The following is a 14,823-nucleotide window of genomic DNA, read 5'->3' as shown; positions in this document are numbered from 1 at the left end:
GAAACTTTGGTCGTTTTCAGTGTGAGCATTTACCTCTGGAACATGAGCTGTATGACAGGAAATGAAATGTCTGCCTAAAGATGAAGATAAAGAAAAGCTGTACCTGTGGTCGTCTTTGGACTGATGGTCGTTTGTCCATAACTGCCAGGTTTTTTTCTCACTATTGAGTAAACTAAAGCTGAATCATCCTCTGCAAAATAAAGAAAAAAAAAGAAAAAAAAAGGAAAAAATGTTATTGATGCTTATGTAGCTTTATGAAAATATTAAATAATGATCTTTGTATAACTTTTATAAATAGCAGCAGGTTTTCAAAAGGGGTTTTTTTCCACTTCTTAAGATCGTAGCTGTGAACCAGCAAAGAACTGGTGGGTGTTCGTGTGAAAGGAGAACATGGACGACCACAAAGCCCTTTTTGATGCAGGCTGATGCACTTTACCACGGAGGACAAAGCAAACACTTTCTCGTCATGAACGCTATTGTTAGCTAAAGCAGGGCACTCTGTGGTGAGAATAGGCAACAGACTGTAGCTAACTGAAATCAAAAACAGGAAGCTGCTGCTGTGGTTTTAAATGCAGAACTTTAAGAAGTCTGAAAAGACACAAAGAACTGTGTCAAAGGAAGTTTGTTCTGTTGATTTAAACTCTCAAGTGTATCCTGCTAATCCTGCTAAAAAGTTGTGCGTGCACTGAGGAGCACAAGGTAGCAAACTGACCTTGAAGTGACTTTTGCTGTAAATTGGCAGTGGTATAAATTATTCACCTGAAACTGAATCTGTGTCTAATCTGAGCTGCATTTTGGATTTATTGAAATTTTGGAGTTATTGCTCCTCTACAGCACTGCCGATGTTCTCTGGGCCAAAAATGGACTAAAAGTCTGTAAATTTTGTTAAGGCCAAATGAGGTTAAAAGAAAACTGGTGATTTGAACCAAAGTCCTCGGGAACAGTTGAATTAGCAGCATTAGGTGATGATCTCATGTTTCAAATCCAAAGACACAGAGTGTATTTTATTTTCAGGAGGCTCACATTCCTTACCCTCCCTAAGAAGATCAATGCTAGGAATACTGACAAGTCCACCCATTAATCAAACCTTGGATAAAACAAAAAACAGTTCAGCCTACATCCTGGTCATGGAAAACTGGACAGGCTCTATATCCTCTGGGATAAAAGTGTGCAAGATAGTTAGCCCAGTTAGTTTATGTATTTTTTTTTTTGGTATTTGGAGAATACTTTCAGCCGAGACGGATGTCCTGTTGGTGGCACTTCAGAGGTCTCAGACCTGCTGTTGTGGATACTTTTTGGGTCAATCAGAAAGTAATTTATTACATATCCTACATTACTTATGTTCAAGGTAGTGTACTAGGTTACTTAAGTGCTCACTGAAGAAAGTACTTCATTAAACTACTTGGTACTCCCTAAAATAACCTGAAATGCATTGTCTAATAATTAGAAGTTAGCAATATAAACCTACAGTCCCAAACATTGATGTAAATCCCTATTATCCCATGACAAGCTCTGGTCCTTTGCTGCTTTGCTGGCATCACAACCAATGGGTCACATCAGGGCTGTTGTTTGCAAAAGAAAAAAACCCAACAGAAACGAGCATCATTATTACCTGTGCTTTCTTGTGTTCCTTCTGCTTGACTGTTTGATATTTTGATTTCACTCTCTGTGATGCCATCTTCTACTGCCATATCGTGATATGCTGAAATGCAACAGTGAAGTTATTTACTGTAAATATTATAGAAAAAAAATTAATCTAAAGAAACTGACCTTCAGGTTTCCTGTGACGACATAGTCTTACCAGCAGAACCAGTAACACCAGTAGAACCACAACACAAACTGATGACAACACAGGAATTACAGGATAAAAGAGTGATGTAGGAAGAGTGATGGAGGTGGAACCAGGAGGAGAGGTGGATGTAGGTGGAGGTGTGGTGGTGTGTTTGTCTAAAATAAAGCAAACACAGTCATTAAGTTGTCGTCACATTGTGAATGTTGAAAGCTGCAGAAACACAGACAGGTGAGTGTGTCACCTGTGACAGTGATCCAGCTGGATGGAGACTCTCCATGACCGCTGATGTCACACTTGTAGAGGCCTTCATCAGACCTGGAAACATGCTGGATGGTCATGTGACCTGTAGGCTGCTTCCTGATGAGGGAGCCATCTTTATAGAAAGCAGCTGGGAGGTTGGAGGGAGTGGTCTTTGTTTTACAGAGCAGAGTGACGTCATCTCCCTCCATCACAGGGAGGACAGGACTCTGCAGGATCACTGATCCACCTCAACACAGAGACAAACTACAGCATTTCATCCATTTACACACAGCTTCATCAACACTAACTCCACACACTCAGCTTACCAGTGACTGTCAGGTTAACCATGTTACTGATGGGACCCTCTCTGGACTCACACCAGTAAACTCCACTGTCTTGTTCAACGATGTAACTGATGTCACAGGAAGAGTTAACTGATGTTCCCCATCCATCTCCACACTGAGTCCTCTGCTGTTTGCTTGTGTTTCTCCTCAGAGTCCATCCAGCAGAGCTGTCGTCCTCCTCACAGCTCAGAGACACAAAGTCTCCTTTAAAGAACTGAGAGCTGCTGGGACTCACAGTCAGACGAGCTGTGAGGGTTAAAATGAAAAACTGATGATTTTTTACAAATATGATGCCAAATTGAAATAATTGCTTTGCAGAATAATTAATTCATATATAAAGCTGAGATCCATTCTGAAACATGAACCCAATCAGGTCATATCAGTGAGCATTTCTCAGGTTTAAACTGTGACAGAAGAAGGTTACTGACCTTGGTTTGTTGTGCAGCTCAGCAGTGAGATCAGAACTAAAGAGAAATGACACTCAGGTTGATTTGAGGTGAACATAAAGAACAACTCCACACAAACAGCTGACAAACACACAAACTCGTCTGTCTTTTGGTATATCTGCACATTTGCTACCAAAAACATGTTTCTATATCATTTGGACATGCGACTCTCTTTGATACATCTCGGAGGAAATCTACACAGCAAGCATGCTGGAAAATCAGCTGTATCCACTGCAGATTAAACTTCTGGCTGCTCCTTTATTCAGAAGAGGTCACCACAGCAGGTACCTCCACATTTTTTATTTGGTAAAGATGTCCTTCCTAATGAAAGCTCAAAGAATTTTTTTAACTTCCCAGGGAGCTAGGAATTATTCACTTGTCAAGCCAATCTGTTAAATACCACAATGTAAAACTATCACCTATACAACTAATGGCAAACCTTCGAGCACAGAAAGCTCAGAAGGTAGAGTGCTTGCCCCATGATCCGAAGGTCGGGGTTCACTGAACAGCTACCCTGAGGTATCCCTGAGCAAGGTATCGTCTGTACCCACTGCTCCCCATGTGCTGTATTGGTGGCTGCCCACTTCTTCACTGTTTGAATGGATTAAATGCAGAGGCCTAATTGCAGAATTTGCAACTAACTACACTATGAGTATACACAAAATATCCACTTTTTAAAAATAACCCTGTAAAGTCATGTGTCCACTGTGCAGCTGTGTTGATATAATGAGTGAATGATTTGAGCTTTTCACTGCCTGCTGTGTTTCCTCGACTCCTGAGCAAAGATAAAGAGTCAGTTCAGACCTGCAGTTGGTCCTCGTGGTGTTTTGAACTTGAATTCAGCCTGATTTGTTTTTCATGTCTTCTCCTCCATCATCAGTTATCAGGAGAGCAGACAGTCAAAGTACAAGAATTCAAACAAACACAGAGATTCTACTTACAGAGCAGACACAGCACAGATGTTTCCTTCATCGTCCTTCTCACTCATTTCAGCTTTTTTTCATTTCTCTCACTGACACCAAGTAAAGCCCGCCCTCTTCCTCTGAGCAGGGGTTTTTTGTAGTGGCTCAAAGACAGTGGTGGAGAACTACCATTTTTGGATTGTCCAAAGATAACATCATTTGAAAATATAACTACAAACACACTCTAGTGAACATTGTCTTACAATGCTTTCAATAAAAACAGTTACTGAAAGCTGCTTCACATACAAGACCAGAAATTCAGAAAAAGTGAGTACAGAAAAAGGCCTCTGTGGTGAGTAAGCAAAGACAGAAATGCTAGTGGCATGCGGTGACCTTTACAGGCCCACACACACAAAACATTTACCTCGACTATTTAACAAGACAAAATGAACCAGACTAAAAATGTACCTATTTTGTATACACTGACAGCCTCCCACAACATATCTTCACCTGAAGATATGTAAAATATTGGCTTTATATACAATATTACCAAACATACCAAAAACACATTTACCACTAGCTAAAAGTATTTAGAATCTTTTCCTAGAGAAAAAGTAAATAAAACACAATGACAACACAGAACCACACTAAAAGCTGCATCATTGTATGTATGCCATTTGTTGGTGGCTTCTAATTGTCCCAGTGAAATAGATTTTTCAATTTGATAGTATCAATATTCAATATCAGTTCAATTTTATTTTATTTATATAGCACCAAATCACTACAACAATCACTTCAAGGCATCCAGTGTTGGGGAGTACCAGAATACCAGTACCAGCATTACGTATTTAAAATACAAAATATGAGTAACTGTATTCCGTTACAGTTACCATTTAAAAAAGGTGATCATCAGAATACAGTTACTTTGTTGAAATAAATGGAATACACAGCGGTCATTACCTGTTTCGTATGTTAGACATTCTCCTCTCTATTCCTTCTCCAATTTTGGTAATTAAGTGCATTTGAGCGCAAGTTTAGCTCGGTTGTATGAGCAGCCAACCATAAGGTGCATGGGTGAAAGCGGCTGATTTGAGTCCGGGTCTGACCTGTGATCTCCCCCCCCCCCTTATTTTTAAATGGGCTTTGGAGCGTGATGTCACAGGAGGGGGCGTGGCCGCCGAGGCGCCCTTTTAGCAGGCCAAACAAAGGGCTAAAGAAGCGAAAGCATCAGCAATGGTTCGCACTTGCTGTGTTGTCGGTTGTAATGTTAGATCGCACGATCGGGAAGGGAATAAGGTGGAAAATGGGCTCCCTTTTTATTCTCATGGGACTTCATGTAGCGGATGTTACCAAAAGAAGGCATCTAGCCTGGATAGCAGCTGTGAGACGAGCTGATATCCAGTTCTCTACCATCCCCAGATATCTGTTGGTGTGCTCCAGACATTTTCATTCAGGCAATTCAGAGTTGCTAATTGTTTTTCATTATTGCAGCAAACCAGCCGATGAAATGAATGAAACAAATCATGACTGGGTTCTAACACTACACATGGGGCGCTATGAAATCCCTGCTTCAAACTACATGCTACATATCACCATGCCAATCAGATTACTTCTTCCATGTGAGGGTGAAGAGGTGACCCTCCTGGATAAGATGGTGAAGGTTTGCTGTATTATGGTGAACATTTGCCCCAGTGTTGTAGTTAAACTGGGGAAAATGCTCTTGTTAAATAGTCTTAAAAGTCTTGTGCTGTATAATGTAGCAAAAGAGACAGTAAATTACAGAATGCTAGTAGTGGGTGATATTATTTAAATGCTGTCATGATTTTATGTGAACATTTTGTCATTTGTAAATTATAAACGACATGGATTCTACATTGTAACTGATGTGATGTTCTACAAAGTGGTTTTATTTTAAAAAAAAAAGGCAAATATTTGTTTGTTTCTTTATTCAACTTTTGAACAGTGGTACTTAGTAAGTACATATTAAGTAAATGTAAATTATTTACATGGCCCACTAAATAAAACATTATGGGTTATTCATAACAGAACTATGCTTGGAGAAATATTTTCCCATCAGTTGAGATAACTCCACAGTAGCAGGTGGAATTTTTCTTTTTTGAGGATGGCTTCTTTTACCTGTCACTGTTTATGTTTTGATCAAGAGCCTTTTTTTAGGCAGCTGAAGAGGAGAAGTCTATCTTATGGCCAACCTCTGGCTGTTTCTTGGTCATATTACCCAGCAAAACCCAGTATGCAGGTTCATCTGTAACAGTCCTTGTGCCACAGATCCTCACTGTTGCTTCTACTTTGAACAGAAGAGCAGGGACATGGCTGCAGGTCTCCACGACTGCGGTTATACAGCTGCAGTGGGCGGCTTCAACCTTCCCTGTGATGCTCACAATGACCCTGCAATGCTGGTTCATTCAGTCTTTGAGAGTGCAGTACCTGAAATACACACGAAGTTCATTTAATGACAAGAACTATGAGCCAAGGCCGACACAGATGTGTTTTATCTACTTTCAAATCCATTTATCATAAATGTAACAAATAAAGTGTTTAGAAAGTTAGCACATACATGTAATTTTTTATCTTTTTATGTATCCATCTATAGAACACTGCATGTTATATTCTAAATCTGCCTGTTTTTTTTGTTTTTGTTTTTTTGAGTAACAATTTTTGCATCCGGACGCAATCTGTCTCTATAACGTCCTTTTTCTTTTGAGCTGCTTTTAAGTATGGTTCATAGCAATCTTCCTTCCAACACAGTGTGTTTGTTCTGATTCGTGGCCTGCTAAAATGGTGCCGTGCTCCCACAATGCATTGCGGCATGACGTCAACTCCAAAGCCCTATACTCACTTTCCCTCTGGGATTAAGTTTCTCTGATTCTGATTCTGACCCAAAGAAAACACACAATAAGAGGCTCTAATGTGAGCATCCTTTTAATGTTGGTGGCATCAATTACACAATGGACCTGGAGCCAGCACATCAGAGCCAGTAGTAAACAGGCAGCAATGCATTTCTTACTTGGAAATTCTGACACTACTTCACATTTAAAGGGCAAAATCTGCCCGTGCAATGCAAACTATGTTTGCCATCAACCAAGCTGCTCTCAGAAACATCTGAAAGTAAGTTCTATACTTCCAGATTAGCCTACTGCAACTACCTTTTTTAAGTTGTGGTAGCTACCTGAGTTATGTCCCACTTCAGTACCTTCGATGTACTACTGCTGTGTAATTTATTACTATTTCTGAAGGCTAACACCTTATCTTATGTTAACATCTTATGTTAACTTACGTTAACATAAGTCTTTGCAGTAAATATATTGTCTGTTCAAAGAGATTTGGGCTTAAAAGCCAAATGGTAGAGAAAAATAAACAACAATTTGCAGGATGTGATTGCTACATTCACGTAGTTGTAAAAAGCATGACAAAATAATAAGGAATCCAAAGTATTCAGAATACGTTACTCTCATTGAGTAACGTAACAGAATACGTTACAAAATACATTTTGGTGCATGTATTCAGTAATCTGTAGTGGAATACATTTTAGAAGTAATTTAAAGTTTACAACTAAAGAGCAATATCAGAAAATTACATATCTATTTTTTTAAATAAACAGGTAAAAATGTGAACTTAATTGTAAATGAACACTGATGGTAAAAAATAACATGACTGTTGCTGTTTTATTATCACATTATAATTTTGACAGTGTCATGAAACTCCATGAAACTCCATTTTAAAAATGAGCACTATTCAAGTGAACATTTTAAAAACATCACACATGGTGTCACACTGAACAAATGAAATAAAAACTGCTGAATTATATGTAGCACACACTAATAATCTGTTATGGTCCCTGTGTCACTCATGATGGCTACAGGTTTTGTTTATGTTTTGCTCTCTCTCCCTGGTCGTGTCCAAATTCATGGGCTGCATCTTCCTGAGGATCCGGCCTTCTACATGGGTCTACGTGGGCCGGGTCCTCAGAAGGTCGGGTAGGCTGGAAGTAAACGGCTGTCTAGCCTTCAGATTTGCGTCACCGCTGTCTCGGTGGAGTTTAATAAACTCGGCCGTCTGCTCCTTGCTATCTAAAATATAACAGGACACTGGTGTAAATTCTCGACCATCTCACACTTCTGCTTAATCAGTTTTCTGTTTGACGTTTATTCAGCTGTGTGAAAACTAGAACTTTAATCTGAGCCAAACCGATTTACTCACGAACAAATAAAACACTGAAAAAAGCCAAACAATAACATTTTTAGGTTGTCTAAGTGACTTATATATTATGTTTAACCTGAGTAGCGAAAGACTGCGGTGATCTGAAAATGATGTGTCAGGAGTTTGCCATTCTCGGCGGTTCTAGTGACCCTCGAGCTCCCTGCTAGCTATCGAGCTGGTGGGTAACAGACGTCTCCGAAAACTTCGAAGCACTTTTACAAATATGTGATGTCTTGATAAACCGAGCAGATATTTGAAGTTTACACACCCACATTCTTGCCTGAAAATATGTTAAAAGTTTATTTTGTGACCCAGAAAGATTAATAAGAGTAATATTAAAAACCTATTAGTAGCCACCATTGTTGAAAACTGGAATTGGCTGGGCCACGCTATGAATTCTGGGATATGGTGGGCCACGAAGGACACACCCAACCCATCCTTCAAATTTGGGGAAAAGGAAGATGCATTTGTCGGCTGCATTCGGAGGAGTCTACGAATTTGGACAGCCTTCGGCGTGTCGCTGTGACGTAATCGGCCTACAAATACGCCCTCAGGAGGAGGCAGCCAATTAATTTGGACACTCCCCCTCTCTCCTGCCTGCCTGGGCGGAGCTCGTTATGGGCTCTCACTCTTGGCCCACGCACCTGTGATTGCCACCACCTGTTGCTGATCTACCTGGGGTTCTCTGTAACTATTTAACATTGCGGCACAGAGCACTTTGTCGCTGGAATGTTGAACCTCTCGTGTTCCTACTCTATGCTCTTGGAAATCTTTCTTTGTGCACTCGCCTGTTGGATTAACCTGTGTTCTCTGTGTGTAGATTTTCCCAGACCTGGTTAAAGACCCTTCCCTGTGATTCCTGTGTGTGGCAACTTGAGTGGAGATCAGGAAGAGAGTGGCTGAAGAGGAGTGAGTGTAGCTGTCCACTTGGAATTACCACACGTGATGCAGAGAGCTTCGGCTGATGCAACTTTATTCTCTCCTCTTTAAACCACCGACAATATGGCACCGTGAAAACTATAAAGATGCACAAACAAATACCATTAAACATTTAAGTAGAAAGTGCAGAAATGTTCACATTTTACTATAGAAAATTATTTTGATTAACTCAAATAGTGACATTGACATAAATCAATAGTTTTTAAACTATTTATGTTACAGCATTTAATAAAATGAATTAACGACAACCTTTCTGTCTCTTAAATACATAAACAATCATTCGCAATCATTAAACCAACCTCTTTCTGCTTCCAAGGGTGCTAATCATGCTGAACCAGCTAGCCAACCTCCTCCATGCCCATCTCTTAGCCAGTCTTTCCACACCACAAACAAATGACATGCATACACAATAAAAAACGAATTCAACCACATTGTGTAAACTTTCAAAGTTATTGCATGTGACAGATATATGAAATACATAGTTTTGCATGAGTATTTTCAAAAAATAAACTTTTTTACTCACTCTGAAGCAACGTGTTTGTGTCGTTTCACTGAGAACAGAACAGGAAGTATGACACAATAAAAGAGGAAGTGCTAAGGTACTTTTCAAAATAAAAGCGCAAAGTAAAGTGGCTTTGCTGGCATTTATAGTGAGTGTGTGCAGAAGAGGAGTGGCAGTGATTTTACTGAAGAGGAAAGTGTGTGTGGATTCCCTTCCCTCTTACCCCTCTGGAGCCCTGGACCATTTCCAAACTCTCTGTACATGTTAGTAGCACTGTGCTTCACCTTCTTGTAAATAAACTGTCACCTTTTTCCCTGACCAGAACACAGTCTGCCCATGAGTCTGTCTGTGAGCCATGACATAATCAATAATAACTGAATTAATTGTAGATAATTGTACTATAAAGACACATCTCCTGGATGCACTGGTACGCATCTTCAGTGATGTATCCTGGGGTCATCAGGTGTTTTGGGTCTCACAACATCATACACCCTCGCCCAGGCGACCCAGCCGGGGGTGATCAGGCCCCGACTTGCGTACCAGTAGCTACCCACGGATCAGCCCTCTTGATCCACAGCCACCTTGTGGCTTTCTCTGCCGCTTCACTCACAACCTGGATGGCCCTCTTCTTGGCTACCCCAGCCACGCCCAGCCGGCCTAGGACTTTGCAGAGTGATCGTCCTGCAAAGCCCCTACAACCCACTTCTATGGGCTCATAGAAAGTCTTCCAGCCCCTTCCCCTGCACTCCTGCACTAGTTCCTGGTACTTTCCTCGTTTCCTTTCATTGGCCTCCTCGATCCGCTCTTCCCAAGGCACTGTGAGTTCCAGCATGATCAGCTGTTTTGAGGTCTCAGAAATAATTATCATGTCTGGCCGGAGGGATGTTTTTGCAATGTTCTGAGGGAACTTTAGCTGCTTACCCAAGTCAGCCTGTAGCTGCCAATCAGAGGCTGTGTTGAGGAGGCCGGTTGTTAAATGTGGGCGCACCTGGGGTTTCTCTCCAGCCTTAATGAAAGAAATTGCCTTCCTCGGAGCATGATGATGCTTGCTGGTGCTGATTGCTGAGGCAATCTTTTCAGCAACTACTCTGAGCACCTGGTCGTGCCGCCAACGATACCGACCATCGGCCAGGGCCCTTGGGCAGCTGCTAAGGAGGTGTTCTAGGGTCCCTCTTCCAGAGCACAGGGGACAGACAGGTGTCTCGCTCTTCCCCCACAGATGGAGGTTTGCTGGGCTTGGCAGAGTGTCGTATACTGCCTGCGCTAGGAATCGGATCCGGTGGAAGTCTGCCTGCATGATGTTTGCCCAGGTGACCTTGCGCTGCAAGGTGCTCTCCCACCTTGTCCATGCTCCCTGCTGCTTAAGGCCTACAGCTCTACTTACTCGCTCCTCCTCCACACCTGCTCGGACCTCTTCCTGGAGTAGCTGGTGTCTCTCCTTCCCCTGTGCCCTGCTGACCTGGGCCTTTGGGAAGTACCCCAAGCCTGCTCCCCCTGTTGCTAAGACCCCCACCAGTGTTTTCTGCCTTAGGCGTGACTCTGCCACCTCAACTGCCTTCTCAGCCTTCCACTTTCTTCCTGTCCTTACCTCAATACCTCCTGATGCCACCTTGCAGTCTTTAGAATCTCTGTACTGTAGGGCTTCTCGTGTGCGAGCCACCTTGAACTCTTCTGTGAGGCCACTGAAGGGTAACTGCAAGCTGTTGCTTGCCCCATACAAGGCAGCGCTGGTGAGACTGCGGGGAAGTCCCAGCCACTTACGAAGAAAGCCACTGATCTTCCTTTCCAGGGATTCCACAGTAGTTATTGAAACTGTATAGACTAGCAAGGGCCACAGGATTCGGGGCAGGATGGAATGCTGGTAGATCCAGGCTTTAAATCTTCCAGGCAGGCCGGACTTATCCACCTTAATGAGCCACGCTCCCAGCTCCTCATTTGCCTTCTGAATGGCAGTAGAGTCTTTCAGGCTGGAGTCAAAGAGTTTCCCCAAGCTCTTGACTGGTTGTTCCGTTATGGATGGAATAATGGTTCCTGAGATTGAGTACAATGACCTGGTAATTTTTAACATTTTGTACTTGACTGGGTGGCCAGTTAGAGACCAGCAGCTGGACGTCAGTGGTTGGACTACTTCAGGGAAGAGTAGACGATGTCTGGCTCTGGCTTAAAGTCTGAACACAAACACAGTGTAGAGTCAGTTCAGACCTGCAGTTGGTCCTCGTGGTGTTTTGAACTTGAATTCAGCCTGATTTGTTTTTCATGTCTTCTCCTCCATCATCAGTTATCAGGAGAGCAGACAGTCAAAGTACAAGAATTCAAACAAACACAGAGATTCTACTTACAGAGCAGACACAGCACAGATGTTTCCTTCATCGTCCTTCTCACTCATTTCAGCTTTTTTTCATTTCTGTCTCTGACACCAAGTAAAGCCCACCCTCTTCCTCTGAGCACCAGCTTTGCTATTGGTTCAAGCACAGGTGGGGGGACTGATACATACAAGCTGATACATAAACACAAACAGTCAAAGATGAGTGTGTGATGAATTATGATGAGACAAAAAGTCTCTGTTCTGATTCAGTAGATATGATCTACAACTACAGTCTGAGTCCCATATTCACGGGTTTGTAGTTTATGAGACACCAAAACACTAAAGCTTTTCATCTTAAACTACTGTGTGATGCTAATGTTTTACAGATAAAGGAGTAATAATTGAAATATGATGCTTTGTGAAAAATAAACATTTAAACTTTGATGACCAATTCACAGGAGTTTGTAAAATGTCAAATACTAAAAAATCTACCATCTGATCTAAGCCACACCAACAGTGCTCCTTGAAATGCTTAGCTACTAGATGAACAGCCACAAGGTTGGACGGAGAAGGAGATTGGAGGTCACAATCAAGGCAGCAGGGAAGGACGTTTGCAAACTATCAAATCTGCAGAAAGGTGTGATGAAGAAAGTACAGCAAGCTGTCTGTGCTTGAAACTGCCAAGCAAGGACTCACAGCTTGAAGAGACATACCAGAGCCAGGAGAATAAACTGGACATTTTCCACAGAACCATCCATGGTGTACTCTCTGTGTGATATGCACAATCAGCTGTTGTTTATCACGAGACTGCTATCATTTCTGTCAAATTTTCACTCTTAGGTTAAAAAGGTTCCGTCTGGTGTCCTGGATAAAATGCAGATGTTAGAAAAATTGAATAAGGCGTATGTTTAAAGACTAACAGTGAACATCTGCAGACTGCTCAGTGATTATCAGGTTGATTCACAGAAATGTGACTGAACACAAATGTTCTAGACAGACTCTGAATCTGGATGTGTCAGGGGCTGGGTCTGTGAGCCAGCATTTTGAGTTCATTTTGTATTTTTGATTTCTTATATTATCTTGAAAACACGTTAAGTCTTGTGTTGGTATTATTAGTTAGGATTTAGTTGAGTGTTATTCTAGTTTAGGTTTTCATCTATTTCCCCTTGTGTGATTCTGTTCTTGTCCTCTGTGTCAGTATGACTTGTATTTCTTGTCTGTGTGTTTCATGTTGTCAAATCTGTGTTATTCCTGCATCTCTCCATGTTTCCTGTCTTATTTTGAAAGTCTTCCGTTCTTTGTTCAATGTGTTTAGTTTTACTCTCCCCCTGTGACGTTGTTATGTTCATTTGTGTCAGCTGTTTCCCCCTGTCTCCCACTTCCCCTGATCACTTCCTGCGTGTATTTAGTCTCTGTGTTTCGTTCAGTCTTTGTCAGGTCGTCTGTGTAATTTCCTTCCACGGCATGTCAGATTAAGAGTTTTCATGGTTTTGCTCAGGTCATGGTCATGTAATGTTCATGTTCTTTCATCATACTCAGAATCATGTTCCTGTCAGTAGTTATCACAGTTTAATCATAGTAACCACAGTTTAGTTTCCCCTGTTTAGATTTTAGTTTAGTTTTTGCCCGTTTGCCTTATTTTGTTTATTCATGTTATCAGTCTGTTTCGTTAAACACACCGGCTACTCAGCCGTGACAGGATGTTTATCAGATGAGACCGAGTACTCTTCGACTTCAAACTCATTTATATTGATTGTCCTTCCAGAGACACATCAATAACTTATTTATAACTCCATTCACCCACATGGTTTTATATGGCCAATAGAGGGCGATATTTAACTGTAAATAATACATAGACACATGCAGCTCTGCAGTGATGCTTCTGTAGTTATAAATGAAATTAACTTGTGCGTGTCTTTAGATGACTATATTTTAGTAGTTGCAAAACAGACTGCACAGGCTGAAAATTCAAAGATGTGGGTATCCTGATAGACTGTAAAACTTCTAATACAAACTAGAGTAAACACACACACACAGCTGAAAAAAAGAGAGGCAAAGATTCACTTTTAGGTAAGTGCCATTGGACACTGATTTTCATTTTTGCTTAAAAATAAATTAATAATTAATAAAAATGACTTAAAACCAAATGTTAAAAAAATATTTTTTAAAAAGTTCTGTACTTAAATATTTCTAAGCAGTTTACAACTGACGTCTAATGATTTGTCTTCATTTTCTGAGATGAAGAAAGAAGTTTATATATTAGCTACAACCAGACAGGAAAAAGTCAGATTTTCCACTGACACCTTTTCTAAACCCACAGAACCACTCAAGGAAAAAAAATGAGCACAACTTAAAAAAAACTGTACAGAAACAAAACTGTTGTAGTTGTAATAACACCCAGCAAACGTAATAATAATAATAATCTTTTATGTGGATGTCCTGTGGTCTATGGGGACCAGTTAGAGACCAGCAGCTGGATGTCAGTGGTTGGACTGGTGGTCTACTTCAGTGAAGAGTAGACGACGTCTGGCTCTGGTTTAAAGTCTGAACACAAACACACACAGTTCAAACAACAGGAAACATGATTACAAGCTTTGTAGTTCAATCGAGACCTCCAATCTCCACCTCTCTGCATCACACACAGTCCCAGTTCAGACTTCCTCTAAAAAACACACAAAACTGCATCTGTTTTTACTACACCTGCTATTTGGTAGTTTTTGCTCAAATGTAGCTTAAACCTCTTTCTCCCAGGGCACTGCTATTCTCCAACTCATGTAGAACATCCCCCCAAAAATCTGTCCAATGGGGACACCCCCCCCCCCCCCCTCAAAGAAAAAACCCAAAACAAAACAAAACAAAAAACTGAAGTGTGAAACACAGAGATCATTTGGCAGACAGAGAGGGATAACATATAGATTTTAGACATTGGTGGATATACTGTCAGTGATTCCAATGATGCCTAAATAATAGCTTATCCAGTAAATCCACAACTACCTTTGATTGAGGGTGCTTGACCCTGTTAAAATCCATGCACTATAAGTATGTTTAAATTGTGTACTAGTGGGAAGTGTACTAAGAGTGTGAACTGAGACACAGTTTTTTGCTTTTTATTTGGTTGATTTTTATTAATTCTGA

The 14,823-nt window shown here is 41.1% G+C and overlaps 1 long non-coding RNA gene and 1 pseudogene across 1 annotated transcript; both read right to left on the bottom strand.

Annotated features, from left to right (window-relative positions):
* Positions 1 to 8,779: 8,779 nt before the first annotated feature.
* On the bottom strand, positions 8,780 to 9,442 carry LOC120436378. The gene is made up of 3 exons (XR_005610367.1): positions 9,405 to 9,442; positions 9,181 to 9,255; positions 8,780 to 8,959 (listed from the first exon to the last, which is right to left on the bottom strand). It is a non-coding gene; the product is annotated as an uncharacterized LOC120436378 (long non-coding RNA).
* A 424-nt stretch (positions 9,443 to 9,866) lies between these two features.
* Positions 9,867 to 11,451, bottom strand: LOC120434243 (annotated as a pseudogene).
* Positions 11,452 to 14,823: the final 3,372 nt, after the last annotated feature.

The sequence above is a fragment of the Oreochromis aureus genome, linkage group 3 (genome assembly GCF_013358895.1).
Source record: "Oreochromis aureus strain Israel breed Guangdong linkage group 3, ZZ_aureus, whole genome shotgun sequence".
Taxonomy (NCBI): Eukaryota; Metazoa; Chordata; class Actinopteri; order Cichliformes; family Cichlidae; genus Oreochromis; species Oreochromis aureus.
This window is presented reverse-complemented; position numbering and strand designations above follow the sequence as displayed.